The following is a 21472-nucleotide window of genomic DNA, read 5'->3' on the forward strand; positions in this document are numbered from 1 at the left end:
GTTTATTTGTTGGTTTAATTTCTCACAAAACAGGAACTCTATATAGGTAAAATTGATAAAATTTGCATAACTTTCTTGAAATTTCCTTCCGGAAATCTACATTTCAAAAATCAATTGATTTTATTCGAAATGTAGAATAAATCTACGAACAAATTCGTTATGATCCCATTAACCACACGATTTTAAAATAATTTTTACTACAAAATAATCTTGCAATTTGACTCAATTAGGCTCAATTCACTCAAAATAAGGCTCGAATTTCCCATATACCTAAATAGTGAATCACAAATAAATTAGACAATGTTCTCTATATACAAAAAAAACAATTCGGCAACAAATAATAACGAAATTATTAATTGACCATAATTTATTCTTTGAACAAAAAAAAATTTTGCATACAGAAGAAAATATTTAAGATTTATATTCAAATATTAGAGAGGGAGAAAAAAAAGGAAATTAATTTCTTTTTAAAATGCAACTCTTTCAACTTTAATGAATAGAATAAAGGCCAAAAATAAACTCTTTTATATTCATTAAAAAAAAATTTCATTATATAACAATTTCTTTATATATAATTATGTATGTATAACTAACCATCTTATTATTATTTGTTTGCTATGTCTATTTGGTCTTGCTTTCATTTCCTCGCGTTTCCACCAATGTTTTATTTTTATAACAATTTATTTAACACTGACAAGATTTATTTTTCGTAGACTCCTTTTTGGTTTTATATTTAAAATTTTCTTGTATTTTAAAAACAACTTAAAATAGTGAAATAAAGAAGAATTAAAATGGTGATATAAAAACTAAGAAGGAAACTGAATAAGAATTGAATATATACATACAGATATATCCACACAGACATATATAACAGTTTGACTTCATATATTTATTATAAAATTAAGTGATGTAAGGATATAAGTTTTTTTTTTACAACATTATCATTTTATCATTCTTATAATACGGTATAAAATGTCTTTTTTTTCTCCAAAGTTTTCGTTTATTTTTGTTTTCTGGTACTTGTTATAATTTTGCTGTTTTACTTATCTTTTAGAGAATTGTAACCGCAAAGAAAAACTTTTAACTTTTTTTTCTGTTTTTTTGTTCTTCTTTTTTTCTTTGTAGTGATACAATTTTACTGCTTTATCTTAGTCAAAAAAAAAAAAACAAACGACACAGCAAACTTTTGTGTATTTTTCACTTTTTCTATTTTGATTTTATTCCTTCTTTACCAAAAACTGTTATAATTTAATTCCTACGAGTAACAAAAAAAAAAAAAAGAGAAAAGCAAAATTCATAGCGTTCCCCTTCCCTTATTAATTTCTTAGTGTATCATTTCGTTTGTTGCTTTTCTTTTTTGTTTTTCTTATTTTATTATTGCTTTTTGGCCTCATTTAATTTTTATACGCGGTATAAAAAAAAAAGTGATGATGACAACGATAGCGGCAGTAGTGGCGACGATAACTGTGACGGTGACTATGATAACAGCGGAAACGGCAACAGTGATGATAACAAAGCTATATAATATTATAAATACCAGAGAAGTTTTTTTTTCTTTTTACTCAAAAAGTTTCTCTTTCTAGTTCTCTTTTATGATTCTTCTTGTTGTTACTTTAATTGTATTATTTTTTTTTTATCTCACACCTCTCTTGTTTAAACGGAACAATAATGTTGTTATAGAATTTAAAAAAATGAAATATTATTATTCCGCGTACAGGATTACATTTTGGCAGAATATTCTACGTAGTTTGCTATACTGTATACTTCGAAAGTTATAGTTTACAAAAGTCACAATATTCCAAAAAATTAATCACAAAATATATTGCTGCTCACCAAATTCTAATTGTTAGAATTATTAATTGTTAAAATTTCTATTTGCAATTTCTTGTTTTCTTTTTTTTCGAGGGACCGTTATCCCCGTTGCCCTTCTCAACTCGAACTATAAGATCTTTGTGATTCGCAAACCAGTTACATAAGCACTATTTCTAGGCCTGGAATGAATCTCAGTATTGCATCCACCCAGACTTATGAGCCTTCTGAAGGCGTCACATAGCCACAGCCTCAAATTCGCAAAGCAGATGTCGTCTCATCCTCTCCCAATTACACACGGCAAAGCTCATCCTCCACCTACCTCATTCCTTTCAGACGAACCATTATCTAGTGATAATATCCAGTGAGCACCGCAACCATCAGTCTGGGCAACTCAACGCGATCATCTCTTGCCCGCTCCGTGCCATACAAATTTCTTCGAATGCTCTATTCCATGGTCATAGCCACCATAGTCATCACATCGAACGAAAGGGCTCCTAGGTAAATCCTGCTGTCTGACAGAATATTGTTCCTGCGCTTTCTGAGGTTCCATCTGATATACTCACGAGCAAATAGCTCAATATCAAGAGCCTTCGCTAAACTAAAGTGAAATTAATTAAAAATGCTACATTTTGAAATATTTCAAAAAAAAAAAATTATTCTAAAGTGAATGCAAAGATAAAATTTTTTCTATTATAGTTTTAAATAAGAAGAGTTTACTGTAGATTTACATTAATATACAAATGTATGTAAATACTATTCATATCTAATGTAACTTATAATCTACATTGTTATATATTATCGCTGATATAGATATATTTATATACGTATATGTATGTACATATATTATAAAATGTACACAATGAAATTTTCTTTAGATATAGTGAAAAATTTGCGGAATAATTTTATCACTTTTATTTATATTTGTATTTCTTGAGCGAGATAATAATCACGTGGCGTGATTATTTAACTGTTGTATAAATACTTGTACATAAATTTTATTACATTTCTATGTACTATGATATATATAATATTATATATATATATATTATATAGATATATACATATTGTTAACACGTATAACAGATGAGTACCTATATATACATTTTAAGTTAAATTTTATTCAAGCTCGCTTGTAAAATTGTCTGTGTATGCTTTTGTACTCACACATAAAAATAAACTTATGTATAATGTATAAGTACATAGGTGCTTACATAAATAATAATATATAATTTTATATATTAAGATGTATTTTAATGCGATTCATTTCTATGATGGCCCTTATCAAATCAAAAGATATAATATTATAAAGTTATTCGCTCTTTGTATAAAATAAAGAAAACAGGAAAAATAAAAGAGAAAAAAACTTTTCAAACGGTATAAAAGACGATGATAAGAAAAGTGTATAGGGAAAAACCCAAATGATGTCTGGAAGGGGGAGAGCGAAAAACTTATTGTGGATACTTTGAAGATAAATTTTTTCTTTTTTCTGTTTGTTTTTCGTTCTGTTCTTCTCTCATTTTTCTTCTTTTTAGCTGTTTTAGTATTTTGTAGAGCTTCAAAATAAGGATAGACAAAAGAAAAAATATTTTTCTGCTTTTTTCTCCGGTTTTAATTTTTCTGACTCTTTTGATTCTCTTTAAAATATTCCTTACCGTTTTGTATAATTCTTTGCTCTTTGTATGTATATTTTCAATTTAAATTTGAGGTCAGGATTATGTAATTTTTCTGACCACTTTACATAAATAGAGTATCTTTTTTTATTTTGTTTTTGTTGTTTCTAATTTTTAAATTTTTCATTTTGATCTTATTCTGTTTTCCCTTAAACTTTTTTCATTTCTTCTTTCTTTTAAAATTTTTTAATTTTTTCTCTTGTTTTTTTTTTTTGTTTTGTTTATTTGGTAAAAATACAAATGTAAGCCTTATCTTATCTGTTAAAATTTATATTATTCATTTACAGTTATTTCATTATTTTTCGCTTATCAGTTAGTAGCTTTTATTTTGTTTTTTGCTTTTCTGAATTTCTTATTTTTGAATTCGTAATGGAATATGTCATTACATTATGAATGAAATGAGAAGTAAGTTATTTTCTTTGAAATTTAACACAATTACTTAAACGAAAATTAAAATTGAATAGTTTTATAGAAACAGAAAAAAATTCTTTTCTACAAATGTACTTAGAATCGGATATTTTTTTTTTTAAATTTTCCTTCTCTTTTTAGATAACTCTGATAGTACTCGTAATTATTATGATAACTAAGCATGGACCTGATTTGTATTATTGAAAAAGAAGACATTTTATAATTTGTTTTTATAATTTCCATTAATTTTGACTTCAAGATTAAAGAATTTTAAACACTATACAGTAAGAACCATATGAGAATATTTAGAAAATTTGCATATAATAATTAATCGTGACACTTGCAACAGTAAACGTTTTCTGCTAGTTATAACCTAGATTTCTACACTCATAAACCTATGGGTCATTTCGTAAAAAAATTTAATAACATATATTTTTTATTTCATAAATTAAATTACTCCAACCTCAATACTCTATATCTCAATAAAAAAGAGATAAAATTTTTTTAATAAAAAATTAACACTATGCTAAAATTTTTGACCTGAAATTTAAATGAGATAATTTTTCTAGGACATTTTATTAGAATACTAATAATTTTTTCTCTTAACATACTCACGATATTTTTAACACTTTTATATTTTATATATTATTTTATTTACTATTCGTATGTATTTACATATGTATTTATATTCGTATATATACATTTCCTGCATGAAAAACCAAAAACTTTATTTTTTAAATTAAAAACCACAAAAACCTATATACGAAACACAGTGTACTGTCCTAGATATTTTAATGCCTAAATATTAAAGAAATAAGAAAAAAAATATTTAAGTGATTTTTTTGGTATTTTCGTTTTCAGTACTTTTACAAAAAAAAAAAAATTTAAAAATGTGCTTATTAGTTTCACTCTGTCTGTCCGTCTATGGATCCGTTTACATGACTCCTATACCCTTAATGATAGAAAACTGAAATTTCATGTGTACATAGATCTTTAAATCTATGGAAATAAGTTTCTAGATTTCCGTAGAAGAAAATTCATTTATCACCCCCTTTAAAAGTCATAACCCCTGAAAGTCCTAAAAATGCCATTTTTTAAGGTTACTGTAGCAAAACCCAAAACATTTTTTGATTTCTGCAAACGCATAAAAGGAGTGGATGGCTTCTTCTAACACGCCGTACCATTTTTCAAACTTTTAAAATTTTTAATACCGTTTTTCTTCTAGATCTCAAGATTTAGGTGAAGCTTTAAGGTATCCATAAGCAGTTTCATTAGAATAAACTTTTTTTCCGCTCTCTCGCCTTCCGAAATTTTCAAAAATTTGAATTTATGCTAACGAAAAATGCCATGTCATTAAAAAATATAATTATTTTTCTGAACTCACGCAACTAACTCTTAAATTCGAGCATTATGTTAACACTTCTTTAAATTATTTTTTTTTCAGTTTGTTTTATAGACTGAATGCATTGCCCACCCTAAAGGTATGCAATTTTTTTTTTAATGTATTGATATATCAATGAAGGTAATTTTAATAATGTAGTATACAGCGAGTATACTTTCAAAAGCAGTATTTTCGCTATTGTTGAAGGAAAAAATGCAACATTACAAACAATTGATATGATCAAACTTTATTTTTTTTTTTTGAAAGTTTTAAAGTTTAACATTTACAAATCCATTGTTTAATGGTTTCCCACATAGAATAGAATTTGAATATTGAATTTATTTCTTTTAATATCCTTATATTTTGATTTTTATTTTTTAATTTTTTTTTTGTTCTATATCTGCGCTATCCAGTTTGTTATTAATTTAAGTTGCAATATGTATATAATTTAAAATCTCGTAAAACACAAAAATTCTATTTTTACAGAGATTTAAATCATTTTCAAAAAAAAGAAACGAAATTCATTTAAATTTTTGCATTCACATTTCATTGGATGTAAGTGATTCTAATGGTCTGCTTTTATATAAATATTTTAGGGATATTATAGAAGGTATTATGAATAATTTATTTCTTTTTTTAAGCATCAATTTTCTTGAAGTGATAATTACTTTTCCTGAATTTAATAAACTTATAATTTCTACCAGGAAACTGATTTTCTGGTATTAAACTATTATTAAAAGTTTATTAATGCAAATATTCTATATTTTTAGAATTTAAACCGTAAGATATATGCAAAGAAATATATATCACTATTTGTTACCTTTAAACTTAACAACATAATACTTCAGAATTCATCATATTATATTTCAGTAATTTAGTCTTAACTAACGACAAAAATAATCGTATTCAACTCTTTCTTTCTACTAGTTTTTATACTCACCCCTTCATGAGATTTGAGTCAAATATTTAGCAAGAAAAAATCGCTTTGCATATTCCCAAAAAGAACAGTTTAAATTTACTGAATTTCTATAAAAATATATCAAATTCATTAAAAGCATTTTGTTTCATTGTGAATCCCTCACTGTCCTGTGGATCAACTAAAAATAATCTCCAGTGCTTTTATTAATCCAAAAACCTATATTTATTATACTATATAGTTTTTGTTATTTTTTGCCCCTCCAATATATTACGTATAACATTTATTTTTTTGAGGATTTAATAAAAATTGAATTTAAATTGACTCCTGTTCGTTCAATTCAACCATCCCGTTTATATTCAATATTCCATTTTATTTTATATATTATTTTCACAATATACATATAAAATATATAATTATTTAAAGTGGTATGAGCTATATGATGGCACACAAACACACATAAGTAAAACAGTGATATATTATTTTTAGCAGGAAACAAAAAAATATTGTTGTGTGTAAAATATTTTGCAGGAACCGCTAAAAGTTTTCTAACAATACTTGTAATATAGTTCTTCTGTTATTTATTCATTTTTTTTCTATTTTTAATAAATATTTGCTAGTTTTGGTTTACAATTCCCATTTCTATTTTTTTTTTCTGTTTTTATTGTTATTTTTATATTTTTTTAGCCTTGGGAATTTTATTTTCAATTTTTCGTTTTTCACTATTTTATTTTTTCTATTTCTTGTTTTTATATGAATTTTTGTTCGTATTTTTGATTTTCTATTTCCTTCATAGCCGACTAATTTTAAAAATGGTTTGGGAAAGAATGAACTTCAATATGAAAAAAAAAATGCCACTTCTAACTGTAACTTGTACATTAGCTTAAAAAAAAAACTATTTTTATCTTTTTTCATTTGCTGTTTTTCTCACTTTTTAGTTTTTTTAGTTTTTCATCGTTTTCAATAATTCTCAAATGTTAATAACACATACAGCCACACATACGCGCTCTCGAACACATCACTGTGTGTTTTAAAGCAATTGAAATGTTACTTAACTCACAAAATTTAGAACCAACAAAGAAAAAACCATCTAAAGTTTGAATTTGTTTTTGTTTTTCAAATTTTTTTTAAAACAATTTTTTTTTTATAAATAATTTTCCTAGCATTTTGATACGAAATTTGAAAAAAAAAAAAAAATATTTATAGCTTATGTATATATAGATAAAACAATTTTCACCATAAAATAAATAAAAATTTTTCAAAGAGAAAAAAAAATTCACAAATAGCAAAAAACAAAAAAGGTTCAAAACCCTATTGTCCTTCTAAAAAATAAAAATGATTCGTTTTTTTTTTTGTTTCTCTTGTTTTTAAAACTATTGAAAACACAACAAGAAACCAAAAACAAAAAAAAAAACAAACAAAAACTTCAATCGTTATTCTCTACCATTTGATGGAGAAATATAGTAGTTAGAATTATATCTATCTTGTACTCATTATTGTGCATATAGAGAAAAAAAGAATTCGTTTTTTTAACAACTTATATGAAGGCGCGAATACTGAAATAAAAACCGACAGACAAAGTGCTCAAAAACTATAAAAAAAATAATAATATAAAAACTAAAAGAGCAAAAATGAAACTTATGTGTGAAGTTCATAAAATATGTGACTCTAAAAGAGAAGCCAATATAGATAAAGCATTTTAGGATTTCCAAAAAACAAAAAAAAAAATAAAAAATTTAAAAACAATCTTGAAAATTGAAAATAAAAAAAATTTTTACAAAACAAAAGTGAATTTTAGAAGAGAATAGTGCAAAAAAAAAAGTTAAACTAGAAATCATAAGAAATAAGAAGAGATCAGGAGAGTAAAGAAAACTGTAAACGAAATTATTAGAGAAATAACAACATTAACTTTTCGAAACAATATTGCTAGACATGTAATAAATGTAGCAATAAGTATAGATACAACAAAAAGAGAGTACATACTGTACCTTACTCAATACAAAAGAGAGAATTTTTAAACATTAAGTTTTATAAACAAATTAACATGATTTTTGTCTGTTTTTTTTGTTTACTTCGACTTCTCTTTGAAAACTTTTAAATTTTTCTCTTTTATATTTTGTTATTGTTTCTTCTCTTCGAAACTTTAATGTTATTCATGTTACAAGTGTAGTTTTTCTAAAATTGTTTTTGTCGGAAATGTACAAATATAAAATATTTAATTTTGTTTTTTATAAGTCTTAAAAATTTTCATGTACAAAGATTTCATTACACTCAAATTGAATTGTATAAGATCTTTAGAATCAAAAATATTTTCCCGTGACCATAATGATATTATAATGAGAATGTAATAGGAGAAGTACTCACAATTAATAATTTCCAAAATTTAAGTCAAAAATTATAAAGTTTCTATTTTATAAAATCACATTTTCTAATTTGTGAGTACAATATTAAGAATATAAAATGAGAATTGACATTGATGATAGATTAAACTAGGTCCTTGTAATGTCCTGATTTTCAATATAAAAAATTTAAGTCGTATACGGTTAAATCTCTTCCAACATATTGTTCATATCGCTGATATTCAATTTATAAAATTTGAAAACAAAAGAAAACTGTTCAAAAAATGTCCTTTTTCCAATAATTGCATATTTCTCTAGGGTCATACGCAATATATGGTATTCCGGTATAAAATGGTTGAATGAATTTTTATTATAGAATCTGGTTTTTTTTTTCTTTTATTAATTGAATTTTAATTTTGTTTTTTAAATAAAAATTAATAAAGTGATGAATAAATTCGTTTGTTAACCTCTTTTTGATCTCCCATGGTGCGCGTATTACATTTTTTTTTCCAAATTATTTTTTATCATTTGAAATTGTATATCATGCACTCTATACGCCATTATATTGTTATATGGATAATGAAAATTTTCACAACATTACATTTGAGTACATACTTTTGCTTTTATTTTTATTTATTACAATTATTCAAAAGGATCATTCTTGCATACTATAATGAATATTCACTTATTGCATACTATAAATAGAAATCTAATTTTTATAAAATAAATTGTAAATAAAAGTGATCAGATTTATGGTTAACATAATTACAGCCTAATCATGTATCTCGATTTTTTACTCAAATTCCTATTCACTTTTAAATCAGAATTTTCCGTTGTCCAAATGGATTATCGACTGAATCAACAGTCAAATTATCGACTGGAATGTCATACTTTCAAAAATGAAATGAATAAATCTTGTATAAACATTTGGGAAAAAAAAACGAGATAAGCTATACGGATAGATGATAGTTACTCACTTATCTTCTCACTTGCTTGGTAAATAGCGAGATAGACGATCAGATCCTTAAATTAAAAATATTTTGAAACGCAATATCTAAATACTTTATATACTAATTACAATTACGAATTTTTTTATAACATTTTTATTAAAGTAATCGTTCGATTAATTATTTTTCCGCATTTGATAATTACGTGACACATGAAAATGAATAATTCAAGCCACATTTTAACTGTTATACTAAAAAAAATTTTCTATTTTTGTGTCCTATATCATAACAACCAAAATTTAATAAGAAATTAATTTACTATAGTTATAGTTACAATGTCATAGCAATACTAATGTTGCCAAATTCTAAATTTCATTAAATTAAATTGGTTTTATATTCTTTTTAATTTTTCAATTAAATTTTATTTAATTTTAACTTAATTTATATTAATCGTTTAAATTTTCTTTTTTTTTTTTATATAAAATGCAAATCTTTAAACTAAAATTAATTACATTAAATTTTTAAGAGTAGATACACCAACATCCAATTAAGTTTTAAATTAAAAATAAAAAATTTTATTTGCAAAAAAAAATTGTGCTAAAAAATCAGTTGTGTAGAGGTAAAAGAAAAAAAAAAAATTAAGTGAGATAAACTAAAAGACCATTTAATAAATTTGAAAAGTTTTAATAAAATAGCAAAGAATTAAAAATAATAAGAGCACAAAAACAAAAAAAAAAAAAAAGAGAAAGAAAGAGAAAAATTTTGAAAACAAAAAACTCTCCATTAACAATTAAATTTTCCATATTGTACTCTTATTGCTGTACAACAGTAAATTAATTTTATAAAATGAATGTAAAATGAATGTTTTCTATAGTGAAAATTATACAATATAATGTTGATTATAACTATACATACATACAAAATATAATATTATATAGGAGAACGGACAATATAAGAATTCCTTTCTTAATGAATAACTTATGTATGTACACTTTAAATTTCATTTACATACCCAAATACCTACATATTTTTCCATTATATATTTTTGAACATACTTAATGTTATACTGATCTATATTATGTACATGAATATTTTAATTCAATTCATATTTTGCGATTTGTATGTATTTATATCTATGATGTTTATAACACTACGAATAGCTGTATCATACATATATGTGTTGGCTGTATATAAGGATTTATACGATATACTACTGCATCGATATACTAAATAAATTTAAGTGAATACAATAAATTTGGTTATGCTATTTATGCAATATTTTATTATTTAGTATTTTATACTTTTTTTCATTTTTTACTCTTTTGTTTTGTGACACTTTAGACAATTTTTACTTCAATTTATTTTCCAAAAAAACAAAAAAAAAACAAAAATGGAGGACAAATTATTTATTATACAATTTTTAAGACATTATTTAAATTATAGTATTCACGTTTGAATACAACAGGAAATGACAATAAAAATGTCGAATTTAAATAAATAAAAAAAAAAATGAAATATTATAAAAAATTTTTATTTGTTTTTTTTTTAACTTTATCTATATGTTGATGGGAACATATTCCTATACACATCTATCTATGCGTAAAATCGAGAATATAAAAAAGAAAATTTAAAGAAAATCTCATTGAACTGCGATAAATTTTCTTGGTTTTGTTTTACGTTTTTCTTTTTTGCTGAAAATGTCAATAAACTGTTGTTCTTAATAAATTCATATACATAATAAAATATTATGTTGTATATATATTTGCATGTATTATAAAATTATATATCTGCTTGTAATTTGTGCAAAAATCAAATTCTATTCAAATTATTAAGTTTTTACATTTTATCTTTGTGTATGTATATTTCATTTATCTTATATGTATATTTCATTTACACATAAAAATATAAAATTAAGTTTACATTGTATATGCGAAATTAAAACTTCTCACTTAATAAAATGTATAGGAGATCCAGAGTTACCGTTTTTCTAAAATGCAGTTAATCCTAATTACTATTAATTCTTGATCATTTAATTTACATTAGAAAGATCTTGAGAAAAGAAACATTTAATTTAAAATCAAACATCAACTTACTCTAAAATTATTAGAACTCGAAATATAATACTTTACCCAGATTTTGATTTCCTAACACAAAAATTACGTGTTAAAGATTCGAGCTAACTTGTTTTAGCCTCTTTTTTTTTTGTTATTTTACAGCAAAAACATCCGTTCCTATCTTAATAATTATATTTACGACTTTTCTTCAACATAGATTTATTTAAAAGAAATATTTCTAATTTTGCTCTGCCATAGCATTTCTAACAATAAATTCATTAAGTAGTCTGTTTTTTATCCTCGCATTTTTTTTTTCCTATATTTAAAAGTCAATACTAGTTTAACTTTTAAATTTTTTATATTTATCTCATTCCTTCTAATATTCTTATATTTTGTTACGCCCTAATGCCTTATTCTGAAGAACGAAAGTTTTGAACAGTAAGCGAAAAATGAAATTAAAAAAAAAAAACAAAAAAATGGAAGGTAAATTGAAGAAAAACTTCAACTTCGAAATGAGAAGCAAACAAGCGAGACAGCATAACAACATTTTGTTCTTAATAAAAAAAAAAAAAAAAAAACAAACATAGAAGAAAAAAAAATTTTGTTTCCTTACCTTTTTTATTTGCTTTTTTTTTTTGTTTTTCTTTTATCCTTTCGTTCATTCCGTGTTTTTTCTTGTGTTTTTCTTTTTATTTTTTGAAATGTAAAACAATACTCGAATAATTCGTTTTTTTTTTTTTACTCTATACTCTCATTTTTTTTTCTTCATAGCTCTCTTTTCGTTCCATTGACTTAAGATTTCAAAGCTGATATTTTTCTAATTTTCGACATTTTTATTACAATTTTATTGTTCTCTTCGTACCTTGTTCTGTTTTGGCAATTGTTTGTAAAACAAAAATACAAAAATAGCAAGCAACAAATCAAAAATAACGAAAACAACAACAAAAGAACAAAATAAAAAAAATAAATGATTTTTACATTTAATTTTTTTTTTTTGTTCTTTAAACAAATTTCAAAATGTTTTTAGAATGTTTAATTAAATGACTTGTTAGACGGGGCAAAATAAAAATAAACAAAAAACAAATAATAACAAAAATAACTTTGAATATTTATTGCACAGGTCTGCGATATGCTTTACTAATTTTGGCCACTTTTCGTAAATGTAAAAAAATATAGCTAATTTACAGGATACGAACAAAAAAAAATTAAAAAAATAAAAAACAAATAACAAAAACGGACATAAAAAAAAAACAAAATGGAAAAGTAGAAAAAAAAAAGTTGAAAATTTTTATAATTGACATTTCTCATTGACATAATTAGGATTAGCAGAAAAAAATAAAACAAGTAAAAACGTTTCAGTCGGTATAAACCGATTGAATAATACCCTGCACCTTTCGTTATTGTGTAGCAATTACTCGAACTTGTGAAACCATTCTATAGAAACTTCACGGATATGTCTGACCTATAATTGGACATCCGACTGCCAAGTTTCATGAATCTGACTTTATAATTTTTCCAAATATTTAAAATTAGCTTTTGGAGTTGTATGGAAAGTACCTGAACCTGTCAAACAATTCCATCAAAACTTCACAAATATATCTGATCTACAATCGGACACACAACTGCCAAGTATCATGAATCTGACTTTATTATTTTTCCAAATATTTAAAATATGCTTTTGGAGTTGTTTGGCAAGTCCCCGAACCTGTCAAGCAATTCCACTAAAACTTCACAAATATATATGATCTATAATCGGACACACAACTGCCAAGTTTCATGGATCTGACTTTATTATTTTTCCAAATATTAAGAATAAGCTTTAAGACTTGTATGGGAGCTACTCGAACCTGTCAAGCAATCCCATTAAAACTTTAGAAATATGTCTGACCTATAATTGGACACACAACTGCCAAGTTTCATCAATCTGACTTTATTATTTTTCCAAATATTTAAAATTAGCTTCTGGAGTTGTATGGCAGGTACCCGAACCTGTCAAGCAATTCCTCTAAAACTTCACAAATATATCTAATCTATAATCGGACATCCAACTGCCAAGTTTCATGAATCTGACTTTATTATTTTTCCAAATATTTAAAATTAGCTTCTGGAGTTGTATGGCAGGTACCCGAACCTGTAAATCAATTCCTCTAAAACTTCAGAAGTATATTTGACCTATAATTGGACACCTGACTGCCAAGTTTCATGAATCTGACTTTATTATTTTGCCGAATATAAAAAATTTGCTGTTGGAGTTGTATGGCAGCCACCCGAACCGGTGCAGCTATCCCATTATAATTTTTAGAGCATGTGTAGAATATAATTGGACACATGTATACAAAGTTTTATATTTATAGCTTTATTAGTTTTTGAAATATTTAAAATAAACTCTTTGAGTTGTATGGCAGCTACCCGAACCCGTTATCCGAATTAGTCCAATAACAATAGGGCTCGTCCTTGGCACAAAAGAAAAAACTTGTGAAAGTTTGGTGTCGATTGCATTATGCGTTTTTGAGTTATCGTGCGATCGGACGGACGGACGGACGGACGGACGGACGGACGGACGGACGGACGGACGGACGGACAGACGGACATGTCTAAATCGACGCAGAATTTTACGCTGAGCAAGAATATATATATATGTCCATACCGCAGATGACTCCTTCAAGTAGTTACAAACTCCATACCAAAGTTAATATACCCTTCACGAAGTGCAGGGTATAAAAATAATGTAAACTAACAAAAATAAAATTAACAAAACAGGAAATTCTGACCGAGTTTTTACAATAAATTAAATTTTAAAGGACCAACAATAAGGATTGAATTTGTTTTTTATTACATAAAAATTTTTATTTTGTTGAGAACCCTTCGTTGTTCAGTACACCATATTTTCTATACAGAAATTTTTTTTTTTTAATTTTAATCAGCTCTCAGGTATATTACGTAATAATTGGAAAATTGTATCAGAATATAAGAATATTATAACATACAAGAATCTAGAAAATATTGCCAATTAAATTTTTTTTTAAATATATCAAAATTTTCATATTATTGTTTTATAATTTTATAGTATAACATTGGTTTTAATTAATATAATTTATAAAACTTTTAATAAAATTTTCTTCTAAATAATTGCGAACTATTGTCCTTCATTTATATTATATTACTCGCAATTTATTGCCTGGTTTTCACTTCTAAAATTTCAATAATCTTTCATTTACAAACGACAAGTAAAATACTGCATGGAGGCGTTAACTTTCATTGAGAAATTTAATCCAATTTAATTAACGCCCGATTCATACTCGAAAAATCACTGAAATTTTACAATAAATTGAAATTTTTAATTACCTATCGAAATTTTTAAGTTTTCAAAACAGTATAAAATTTTTATCGTTGATCCAGTCAACTCAAATTTATACTCATTTTATCTAATATTTACACTAACATTAATCATTCCTTTTCATCTTTTTATTTTTATCTTTTAAATTTCGTTTTCTTTTGCCATTTTATTTAATTGCTTTTGGCTCTTTAAATGATTTATCAAAAGTTTAAATAGAAGATGCCCTAAAGTTAAACATATTTTTGGGAAATTGATCAAATTTCCAAAAGGAGATGAATAATCATACAAACATAAGATTTCTTTTACAAAGATAAGAACTCGAATACAAAAAAAAATAAAAAACAAAAAAAAATTTGAATTGAAAATAGAAAAAATAGAAATGGTAGTATAGAAAAAGAAAAATAATTAGAAAAGAAAATAATTAAAACTTAACTGGATTTTTCAATTTTCTTTTAATTTTTTTTTTTTTTTTTAATTTTCCTTTTTACACTTTATATGTTCATCTTCATCTTTAACGTACATACAAATTTTAAATAGGGTTTTCTTATGGTCAGAACATTATAATTTCCCTATATACAATTCATGAAAAGAAAAAGTCCTTTGAAAACATTTCCTAGATTTTTACAAACAAAAAATTTTTTTTTCATTTCCCCATTTCTTTTAGTTTGAAAAAAAAAAAGAAAATTTGTTAATAAACTCTTTTTAGACTCTTTTTTAATATTTTTTGTCATCAGTTTTTCTGTACAGTCCTTTATCAAATTCTTTTGGTTGATTAATAATTGTTTGTTTTGAACCTATCTCATTCTCTTTGAATAAAATTCTATGATATTTAATTTTCAATTCATATAAAGCAAAAATAAAAACCTTTATGGTAATAAATTTTTTTTTTAGAACAGTTTTGGGACTAGACACACCTAGTAATAATTTTTTTCCGCTTAAACATTAAGTGAAAGGTGTAGTGGAGTTTTTAATGTTAACAAAATTCATTTCTCTGTATTTTGCGTATTTCAAATTTTTATCTGAAAGTGAGAATAGATAAAACAAGACGATGTTATTTAAAAATATTATCTAATTAAATTTTTTTCTGGTTTATGTAAAATTTGGTAAACCAAATTATTTTAATAAAATCAAATGTATACATTTTTTGTATTTGAAACAAGTTTATTTATTAGTTGTTTTACATTCGTAACAATATATAAGATTATTATTTAGCAATAAGAAATATTTTCTAATTAAACGGTCAAATATATTCACCAAAATACATGAATCGCGAGTGTAATGAGATTTTTCTCGAGAAAAAAATCTTCCGATTAATAACAACAATTTATGATGTTATGCTTTAAAATGGGAGAAAATGAAATTTTTTTCAACAATTTTTGTCGACCAACTCTTATTTCTTTAGGTATTTGATTTTAAAATGGATTTTGAAAATTTTAGAAAAATTGGTTGAAAAAATAAATTCTTGGTGTTGCTAAACTATCCAAAATTTTGTTTTAAAATAAAACAGTTGCTCTCGCGAGATCCTCTTTATTAAAGTTCCCGTGATTTTTAAACTTATAATTTTAAAATACGAAGTCTTATATCTATATACATATTATGTATACGTATATAACCCTTTTATTTAACGCAAATCAGTTAATATTAGAAAATAATAAAATTTTAATCTAACTTCACTTTTCCAGTTATGTTTTTTCATTTCTTTATTTCATTTTTAAAACTTAATTTTAGATATAAAACTTGATGAATATTTAAAGAAAAAAATTTTCAAATTGCTAAAAGATGAAGAAATAAAATCTGAATCAAATTTAAAAAAAAAAAATTAATAGTTGATCATAACAATTCTAAGATAAAAGTAATGGTTTTTAATGGTTTAAAAAAAAAAATAGGATTTTTAATATAATACGAGGGTGACTATTTATATTTCGGGTCTAGCAATAAAAAACAAACATTTATCATTGGAAATGGTTTTATTGTTTTTCAAAATATTCCCCATGAAGATCAATACACTTTTGCATGCGCTGAAACCAATTTTCGTAGCACTTTTTCCACTCCGATTGAGACACCTCCAAAACATGGTTTTTGAACGCATCGACTGCTTCTTCAGGTGTTGAAAATCGTTGTCCACAGCTGAACTAACAAGTTGTAACATAATCGTTGTAAACAGCTGAAAAAATTATTCAAGATTTTAATCGAAGCAATTCCATGCTATTAATTTTAACTACATTAAGATTTAAGATTTGAGGCAAGAATGTACTTAGTCCAAAATTTTTTTTTTATTAAAGAAATTTATTCAAAAAAATCATTTCAAGTTCGTTTATAATTTTATTTTTATTTCTAGGAAATCGTGTTAAATTTAACAGTGAATTGAGTGCAGAGTTTATTTAACTCCTTTCATATTATATACGTATACATTATGAATTGTAATACAAATTTAATATTGCATTTACAAGAATCCAATTCACAAAAAAAAAGCAATTTTTTTCCCCATTTTCTAAGAATATCCTTGGAAAATTCATGAGAACAAGAATATTACTTATAATACAACTTTAACAAATTTCATATACGTTATGTGCTTGTATTTTTTATTGTGTTCTTTAATATCAAAACGAGTTTTTGTTTTTTTTTTTTGCAGTTTAAAGCCAATTGAAAATATAAAAAAAAAATAATTTTTTTTATTTTCTATTTTTTTTTTTATTTCATTTTCTTAATTTTATTCGAAATAAAATGGAAAATATAATTCCATAAAAAACTGAAATAAAATAGCTAAAAAAATTTTTCCAAAAAAAAAAAAATCTCATATCCCATTCTTTTTTTAAACATTTTTTATTTTTTAGTTGCTTAAATAGAAAAAAAATTCAGGCCGCCGCTGGCATAATGAAAATCTAAAGTAGGAAGAAAAATTCTTTATTTTTTCTTCCCTTCATTATATTTGATTTTTAATATTTTATAAAAAAAAAAAAAAAATAATTTTTCTATCTTGCTATCGTGAAACTTTTATAAATCTATTAAAATCTGTTTTTGTACAATCAAACACGAATCCGGAATAAACTGTTGGGTACAAAGGAAATTTTATAAAAACACAAAAAAAAATGAATTACGAGTAAACGAAGGAAATTTTTATTTTAAAAGGAATTTTTTTTTGTTAAGCAGATAGACGTATGGGGTATTTAAAATTTTTTTTTTTTTTGATTACTATTAATTACTTAAAATTGATCGAATCAGTTGTTGTTAATTAAAAATCAATTAAATTGTATTTAACCCTAAAAACTTGTTTTAACGAATTTCAGGAAAAAAATATATTCAAGTATTTTTAAAGAATTTTCATATGAAATTCGAATTGATTTTTTGCCTAATGCGTTAAAAATATTAATACGAGTATTAAAAATTTTCAAATGAAAATTTTTTTATTCAAAACTATTGGAATTCTCTTAATTTTGTAGGTATTTCTTTCATTATAAAAAATGAATGTTCTGAGAAAAAATAATATTTAAACAAAAATTATTACATTTGTATATTGGATAAATTGCAAGGATTTTTTTACGGAAATATGTTTAAGGGAATGTATACCAAATTATAAGAAATTAATATCGTATATTAATCATAAATTCTATATGTTTAAGTTTTTTACAAAAAATTTCATATTCTAATTTGTATTTTTCTATAAAATAATTTCAATATCAAACACAAACAAGTTTATAAGTTAACAAAAGAAAAAAAATACAATACTTACTATCAATTTTACTATAGTGTTTGAATGATTTTTCCACTCAACAATTTGAATTTTTATTGAAAATAATAAAAACTAATAATCTCTAATTGAAATATACATAGATACTGTTATAACAGTAATACATTTAATAGATAATATCGCCGTATTATTTAAATTAGCTGCATAATATCATCAATATGGTTTTATACTAAAATTTTTAAGAATTTAAAATATAGTAATTAAAGTAATTAATTTTAGTTTTCAACAAAGGTTGAAAAGAAAATTCTGTTATACGTAAAAATTTTTTGCTTTTGATATTATTCAAAAGGATAATAGGTAGACGTAATACAAATATTTTAAAATCATTTAAAATTAAAAAATTTTTTCCTTTCAAATTAATTTATATTAAAATTATATTAAAATAAATTAATTGACTTAAAAATGAAATTTTTATTTTCTGGAATTTTCTTTTTTTTTTCCCTACTCTTCAGAGTTAATTATAAAATATTGACAGAAGAAATTTTTTTTTCCCAAATTTAGTTTTTTGTTTTTTATTAGAAAACTCAAATATTAACTGAGAGAAATTAAACTTTAACTCATAAATTTATTTTGAAAGAAAAAGAAAATGCCTTATTTCATATCCGAAATTTCATTTTAACGACATAGGGTTACTCTTTACCCACCTACATATACATACATAATTATTTTCTGGTGAGCAGTGCTGCCAAATATAGCTTAGTCTAAATATCTTAATTTTTTACAATAAAATTTTCCCTTCGAGATATTCAAATGAAATCAAAGTGAAAAAAGTACGAATCCAAAATATCATAATTTCAATTCGAAACAAATTATATATCAAAAAGAAAACTTAATGGCAATATGATGTCATAATCCGTATACGCATTTATTTAATGCCACAAGACAATTAATATAGAAATATTTGAAATGGAGAATATAGATAACGTTACCATGCGATTCCGATTTAATTGACTCTTTGATCAAAATGTTTTCTGTTAACCCTGGAAAATGTGGAAAAAATTCTAATTTTGAAAAAAAAAATCAGAAAAATATATACTTGTATGTAAAATTTAAAAAAAAAAATATGACTAAAAAAACTTCAGTTTGAAGATAAGTTTTCAATTTTGGCAGCTCTGCTATTCAGTCATATATATATATTACTAGCATAGTATTAAATAAAAAACTCAATTGTTATAATAATAGTAGATTTTTAATGTGTGAACTTTTTTGAAAAACTTTACTAAAAAATTTCGAATGACCTAATAAAATTTATTATTATTCAGATTAAATTTTCTCATTTTTCTCAATTCAGAATACAAAAGTAATACATCAAATAATAATATAAAGTGCAGTAGCCTTCATATATACAGAAAATATACATATATATACAAATTTACGTTGAAGAATATTGTAAGTCCAAAAATAAAATTAGGAAAAAAAACTTGAATAGTGAATAAAGAGAAAGGAACAACTATCAAAAAGTTAGTCATTTTAAAAATTTCACAAAATAAAATAAATTTTTATTTCTTTGGTACACACCTGCTTTTAAAATCCATTCCATTGGGAAAATGAAAAAAAAAAACATGAAAAATGAAGAAAATAGAAAAATTTCCTTTATTTTTTTTGTAAAATTTAAATCGAGAGTGCAGTTATTTTCAATGGTAACAATAAAATGACTTCTGTTCATATGTTTTTATTCTTAAAGAACAAAAAATAATAATTTTACTTACATGTTAAAAATATAAAATATCTATGAAAGAGTAGTTAAGCAGAACCAAAGGGTAGAATGAGACGAAGAAGAAGATTTTATTCACTTTACTCATCATTTTTCGCTTGTTATTTTTCTCTCTTTTATTCAAATTTTCTTTATTATTATTAAAAAATATTGTTACTCTATTTTTCTTGAACAGTTCACTTATATTAAAATCACTTGAATTTTACACTTTAATTTTTTTCGTGTATTTTTGTCAAAAAAACAAGCCAGATTGTGTAGTTACAGTCATTGACGTCTTTTTTAAGACATTCTAAGGTAAATATTTCTTAGTTAAAAGCTATTTTTACAGCTAAAAAATCAACCATCTGTTGTACTGAATTGTACAAGTTGTAAATGTAACACCTTTACATCAAAATATATAGAAGAAAAAATATACGTTCCTTGTATGTTTTAGTTTTCTTTTTTGTTTACAAACTTGACACCTATAGCATGTTAATTATCTATAATAAAAAAAAATTTCAAGGCACGGTATTTTATTCGCTTTCATTCTGTCTAGACAAGAAAATTGGTGTGATGAGCATTTATATGTATTTTATTATCATCATTGTAAAAATACAAAAAACTTAAAAATTATATTTTATAGATTGCATGAAGAAATGTTGTGAAATTCGAGGTTACTGAAAAAAAAAAATTCGCGTGACTATTATTCATGGAAAATAATAAAATTGTCTAGAATAGACAAAATATGTTTAATAATAGTATATAGAACTCTAAAAGAAATAATGATGTGATAATAATATATAACTATCATTTTATTTGACGCTCATATTTTATAAAATAAAATTAATTTTATGGTGTGAAAATGTTAATGAAATTATTATACAATAAGATAACCTTCAACGAGTATTAATGATGTGTTGTCATGTTTCGTTTATTTAAAGATCAAAATTGTCTTAGTCAATTTAAACAAAATCGAATAATTATAATATTTAGATTCGTCGCAAAATTTAGTAAAATTTGATTCGACTCATGAAATAATTGTTAAGAGCATCAAAGTAAAAGTAAAAAAAAACCTCTCTCAAAAATTTTAAAAATATTTCTGGGATAAATATACTATTGAGCTTCAGAATATAATACAGCACCGCAAAAATCACAACAAAGAAAAGA

At 24.0% G+C, this 21472-nt stretch overlaps 1 protein-coding gene across 1 annotated transcript in view; it reads left to right on the forward strand.

Annotated features, from left to right (window-relative positions):
• LOC129606636 (nephrin) overlaps positions 1-21472 on the forward strand; it is a 504217-nt gene that overhangs the window by 423823 nt on the left and 58922 nt on the right. The gene's annotated exons all lie outside the window — the stretch shown is intronic.

Source organism: Condylostylus longicornis, unplaced genomic scaffold (assembly GCF_029603195.1).
Source record: "Condylostylus longicornis isolate FDR11 unplaced genomic scaffold, ASM2960319v2 ptg000020l, whole genome shotgun sequence".
NCBI classification, from domain to species: Eukaryota; Metazoa; Arthropoda; class Insecta; order Diptera; family Dolichopodidae; genus Condylostylus; species Condylostylus longicornis.